Here is a 6,407-nt window from a genome sequence, read left to right on the forward strand (position 1 = left end):
CATCTTCAGTGACATCATCCAGGGGCTCACTGAAGATGTTACCTAGAAAGGTGATGAAACATCTGAAAATGAACCTTCTAGCTCACCAAGCAAACCTACATCTAAAAAAAACACTGTTGTTTGGAGTCATACCTAGCACATAGAAAGATGGTTGTGGTGGTTGGACAGTCATCTCAGCTCCAGGACATCTCAGGAGTTCCTCACTAGGTAGTGCTCTGGTCCCAAATATCTCTAGCTGCTTCATCAATAACGTGCCCTCCATCATAAGGCCAGAGCTAGGGATGGTCACTGATGACTTTAGTATTCAGGTCATGACTCCTCAGGTACTGAAGCAGTCCATCGTTAAATATGACGAGATCTGGATAATATCCAGGTTTGGGCTGACAAGTGGCAAGTAACATTTACATCACACAAATGCCAGGATTTGACAAACAACAATAGGAGACAATCCAATCACTGCCCCTTAACATTTAGCAGTGTTACTATACTGAATTTCCCAATGTCCTGGGGATTATCATTGACCAGAAACCCAACTGGACTCACCAAATAAACACAGTAGCTACAAGAGTAGGACAGAGGCTAGGAATACTGTGGAAATTAAATACTTCCTTCCCTAAAGTCTGTCTCCCATCTACAAGGCACAAATCAAGAGTATGACGGAATAATCTCCACTTACCTGGATCAGTGCATAACTCTCAAGAAGTTTGACCCCATCCAGGACAAAGCAGCCTGCTCAATTGGCACTGCATGCACTCCCTCCAGCACTGACCCTCAATAGCAGCAGCGTATACCTACAAGATGCACTGCAGAAATTCACCATAGATCCTGCGATAGACCTTCCAAACCCATGAACACTGGAAGACAAGGGAACACCACCACCTTCAAGTTCCCCATCAAGCTACTCACCATCCTGACTTAGAAATATATTGCCGTTCCTTCACTGTTGCTGGATCAAAATCCTGAAATTCCCTCCCTAATGTCATTGTGGGTCTATCTGCAGCACATGATCAGAAGGCAGCTCACCATCACCTTCTCAAAGGCAATTAGAGATAGACAATAAATGCTGTCCAGCCAGCAATGCCCACGTCCCATGACAGCAATGCAACTATCTTAAAAGCCATAATACAAACTATTCTTTCAATGGTTAACCTTACCTCTCTGACTGGACAATCAATATGTAGATTAAAATCACCCAAGAGAATTGTACAGAGGTCAACAGTACAGGAAAAAGCCCTCCAATCCATCGGCCCCGCAACAGTCAAAAACCACTTATTCTCATCCAATTTTCCAGCACTTGGTCATAGTCTTGTATACCTTGGTATCACAAATGCATATCTAAATAGTTCTTAAATGTTTCTCTCTGTACAACCCTTACAGTGAATTCTAGATTCCTACCACCCTCTATGTTTAAGAGTTTCTCCTCAAATCATCTGTAAACTTTTTACCCCTTAACTTAAATCTATGCCTGCAGCATGCTCCTCAATTTTACACATCTCAATCAGGGCAGAATGATGGCTCAGTCCTTAGCAGTGCTGCCTCAGCGCCAAGGATCCAGGTTTGATTCCAGCCTTAGGTGACCGATTGTGTGGAGTATTGCACATTCTCCCCGTGCCTGCGTGGGTTTCCTCTGGGTGTTTTGGTTTCCTCCCACAGTCCATGGATGTGCAGGTAAGGGGATTAGGCATGGGAAATGCAGAGTTACAGGGAGATGGTAAGGGCATGGATCTGGTAGGGTTGGTCTTTGGAGGGTCAGTGTGGACTCAACAGGCTGGATGGTCTGCTTCCACTCTGTAGTGATGCTATGATTCTATGTCCTCTCTCAATCCCATCTGCTTGAAGGAAAACAACCCCAATCTGTCCAACTTCTAACTAAAACTGTCTACCCCAGGAACACCCTGCTAAACCTTCTCTGCATTCTCTGCAGTGCAATTACTTGCTTCCCATGATGTAGATTCCAGAACAGCACAATGTTGTAACTGTGGTTTTATACGGCTCTAGCATAATCACCTTGCTCTTAAACTCTATGCCTGTGCTAATACAGGCAAGAATCCCATATCCCTTTTTAACTACTTCATCCAAGTGCATTGATAACCTAAGGAGCCAGGTGCGTGCCCACACACAATTGTCCCTCTGATCCTCGAGGATTCCCAATATCCTATCATTGTAATGTCCTTCTTACATGCCTCCATCATTTCCAGATCTATGCTTTGTCCTAGTGAGGCAACTCTCATGGGCCTACAGACATCTCCTGAAACACCTTTCCCAAAGTGATACCACCCTACTGTATTGCATTTATACCATTTCTCACCAATGCACTGACACCTTCCTTTATTAATAAAGCTATCCCACCTCCATTTCCTCTTTGCTTACCCTTCTGGAATATTGAACCCCTCTTAAACAGAGTTTGCAGTCTTGATCACCATGCTACCCCATCTCTGAAATTGCTACCAACTAATATTCATTCATTTCTATTTGCACTGTAAAATCACTTACCTTGTTAGAAATGCTGCATGCATTCAGATTTAAAAAACCATAAGCTTTGATTGGGATATTTGGCTCAACTTAATTCTGCAATTATTAATCAATTGTTGGGTTTTTTTTAGGTGAATTAACATCCCCAATTTGTCATTTACATTTAAAGCTTTCTTGTCATCTACTCAAGTCCAGCTGTTAACCAGACCACACTAATAATATTAGAAAACAAAGGACTGTGGATGCCAAAGATCTGGAACAAAAATTGGTGAAGAACTGAGCCAATCTGGCAGCATCTGTGGAGAGAGAATGTAGTTAACACTAGTCCTGAGAGTTCTTACGAATGGTCACTGGACCCAAAACATTAACTCTGCTGGAGAAACTCAGCAGGTCTGGCAGCATTTGTTGAGAGAAAGCAATATTATTGTTGCACTATGAATAATTTTCTGTGCAACATTTACAGAAGGTCTGCATCAAGACCTATTATCCAATTTATTTTGCATAACAAGGATCACAGATATCGACCAATTTGTCCTAAACTTCTGACATCCTGATGGCAGAGGCATCAGGAACAGTCACTCCCTTGTTGTACCATTGAACAGTTCACATAATCTTTCAGCAATTTTCCTGAATTAGTGAACATTCAGAAAGATGAACAGCAAATATTTTCATTTTCAGTAAATAGAAACTACCTGCTTTCTCTATCCCCATTTTAATTACCTTCAGCCGTTAAAGTAACTGCTATCACATTACACGTTTTCACATTAGAAGCTTAGATTCAATGGGTTACCAACAGATGTAGATGAAGCTTGTAATTGGTAGCATTATGTCAGAATTTAAATATGACCATGTGCATAACATCATGATTTTCAGGTTAACAAACACCAAACTGTTATTTAATTTCCTATACTCATTGAGACACTGGGACAACCAAGATGCTATGTTTCAGAGATTCAGCAGCCTCGAAGATTTTTTTTTAAGGAAAGCAGAGGGTTCATCTGAATGTAAATAAATTTGAAGAAAATAAAGAGGTTTGGCAAGAAGTCAGACCTAAAAGCAACAAGCAATGTGACATTACACTCCAGTAAACATTTATTCACACAGCCACTGCCCTCAAGCAAAATTCCAAAGGCTCACAAAAGTAACTAGTGTCATTTAAACAAGGAATATCAAGTTTAAGAGCAACAAATATTTCACTCTATGTTATTAGTTTCAGTGAGTCCTTGCTCCTGACAATTACTTACAGAGTTACAAGGAAGAGAGTTGTTTTTAAATGAATTGGCTGCAAATTCTTCTTGAGATAAACAGATCTTTAACTAGTGGTCCTTACAGGGTGGGGGAATGGAGGCATCTAGAAGAAAGGATGACATTTTCCTTTTCATGTGTAGTCCTACTTCTGAAGGAAATAATTCAATTAATGTTTCATAAGCATCAGGAACATTCTATTAACCTAGGCCTTGCAGCTCTAATGGTTATAAATACCTCCTTACTTGGTCACTCTAGTTAGATGGGTATCCCTAATTTCTGATTGTCTCTAAATGGAAAACTGGTAGACTTAGAGATGGATAGCACAGAAAAAGACTCATCAATCCATCTTGTCCATGCCGACCAGATATCCCATCCCAGTCTAGTCCCACCTGCCAGCACTCGGCCCATATCCCTCCAAGCCCTTCCTGTTCATATATCCATCCAAATGCCTTTTAAAATGTTGCAATTGTACTAGTCTCCACCACTTCTTCTGGCTGCCTATTCCACACACGCACCACCCTCTGTGTGAAAATGTTGCCCCTTAGGTCTCTTTTATTATCTTTTCCCTCTCTCCCTAAATCTATGCCATCTAGCTCTGGACTCCCGCCACGGGGAAAATAACTTGTCTATTTACCCTATCCATGTCCTCATGATTTTATAAGGCTCTGGAAGGTCACCCCTCAGCCTCTGACTTTTCAGGGAAAACAGTGCTAGCCTATTCAACCTCTCCCTATAGCTCAAACCCTCCAACCCTAGCAACATCCTTGTAAATCTTTTCTGAAACCTTTCAAGTTTCACAACATCCTTCTGATAGGAAGGAAAGAGACCAGAATTGCATGCAATATTCTAAAAATGGTCTAACCAATATCCTGTACAGCCACATGACCTCCCAACACCTGTACTCAATACTATGACCAATAAAGGAAAGCATACCAAATGCCTTCTTCACTATACTATCTACCTGCGAATCTACTTTCAAGGAGCTTTGAACCTGCACTCCAAGGTCTCTTTGTTCAACAACACTCCATAGGACCTTACCATTAAGTGTATATGAGCTGCTAGGATTTCCTTTCCCAAAATGCAGCACCTCACATTTATCTAAATTAAACTCCATCTGCCACTCCTCAGCCCATTGGCTCATCTAATCAAGATCCCGTTGTAAACCAAAGGTAACTTTCTTCGCTGTACACTACACCTCCAATTCTGGTGTCATTTGCAAACTTACTAACTAGACCTCTTAAGCTCACATCCAAATCATTTATATAACTGATAAAAAGTAGTAGACCCAGCACCAATCCTTGTGGCACTCCACTGGTCACAGGCCTCCAGTCTGAAAAACAATCCTCCACCACCCTCTGTCTTCTACCTTTGAGCCAGTTCTGTATCCAAATGGCTAGTTCTTCTATATTCCATGAGGTCTAACCTTGTTAGGTAGTGTCCCATGGGGAACCTTGTCGAATGCCTTACTGAAGTCCACATAGCTCACGTCCACCGCTCTGCCCTCATCAATTCTTTTTGTTACTTCTTAAAAAAACTCAATCAAGTTGTTGAGACATGATTTCCCACGCACAAAGCCATGCTGACTATCCCTGATCAGTCCTTGCCTTTCCAAAGCACGTAGCTCCAGTCCCGCAGGATTCTCTCCAACACTTTGCCCACTACTGATGTCAGGCTCACTGGCCTATAGTTCCCTGGCTTGCCTTTACCACCCTTCTTAAACAGTGGCACCATGTTAGCCAACCTTCAGTCTTCCAGCACCTCACCTATGACTATCAATGATACAAATATCTCAACAAGGGGCTCAGCAATCACTTCCCTAGCTTCCCACAGAGTTCTAGGGTACACCTGATCAGGGCCTGGGGATATATACACCTTTAATGAGGCATCCAGCAGTTCCTCCTCTGTAATATGGACATTTTTTCAAGAGGTCATCATATATTTCCCTACAGTCTATATCTTCCATATTCTTTTCCTCAGTAAATACGGATGTAAAATACTCGTTTAGTATCTCCCCCATCTGCAGCTCCACACAAAGTTTGCCTTGCTGATCATCGAGGGGCTCCATTGTCTCCCTAGTTACCCTTTTGTCCTTAACTATTTGCCAAGCTCTCTCGTGTCCCCTTTTGCCCTCCTGATTTCCCTCTCAAGTATACTTCTACTGCCTTTAGACTCTAAGGATTCACTCGATCTATCTTGTCGATACCTGACATATGCTTTCTTCTTTTTCTTAACCAAACCTTCAATTTCTTTCATCATCCAACATTCCCTATACCTACCAGCCTTTCCTTTCACTGTAACTGGAGTATACTTTTGCTGCACTCTATCTCATTTCTGAAGGCTTCTCATTTCCCAGCTGTCCCTTTACCTGCGAACATCTGCCTCCAATCAATTTTTCAAATTTCTTGCCTAATACCATCAAAATTTAGATCTGGTCTATCTTTTTCCATTACAATGTTATGGTCACTGGCCCCCAAATGCTCCCCCACTGATACCTCAGTCACCTGCCCTGCCTTATATCCTAAGAGTAGGTACATCCACATACTGAATCAGAAAATTTCTCTAAAAATGCTATCAAGTGACAGAGCAGAAAAGGCACATGCAAATCCTATGCCTTAATAGCTTAATCACTATTAATATACAATTTGCCTTAATAGCTTTTTTTTTGCAAGTGGAGAACACAAAGATCA

This window comes from Hemiscyllium ocellatum, chromosome 17 (genome assembly GCF_020745735.1).
Source record: "Hemiscyllium ocellatum isolate sHemOce1 chromosome 17, sHemOce1.pat.X.cur, whole genome shotgun sequence".
Taxonomy (NCBI): Eukaryota; Metazoa; Chordata; class Chondrichthyes; order Orectolobiformes; family Hemiscylliidae; genus Hemiscyllium; species Hemiscyllium ocellatum.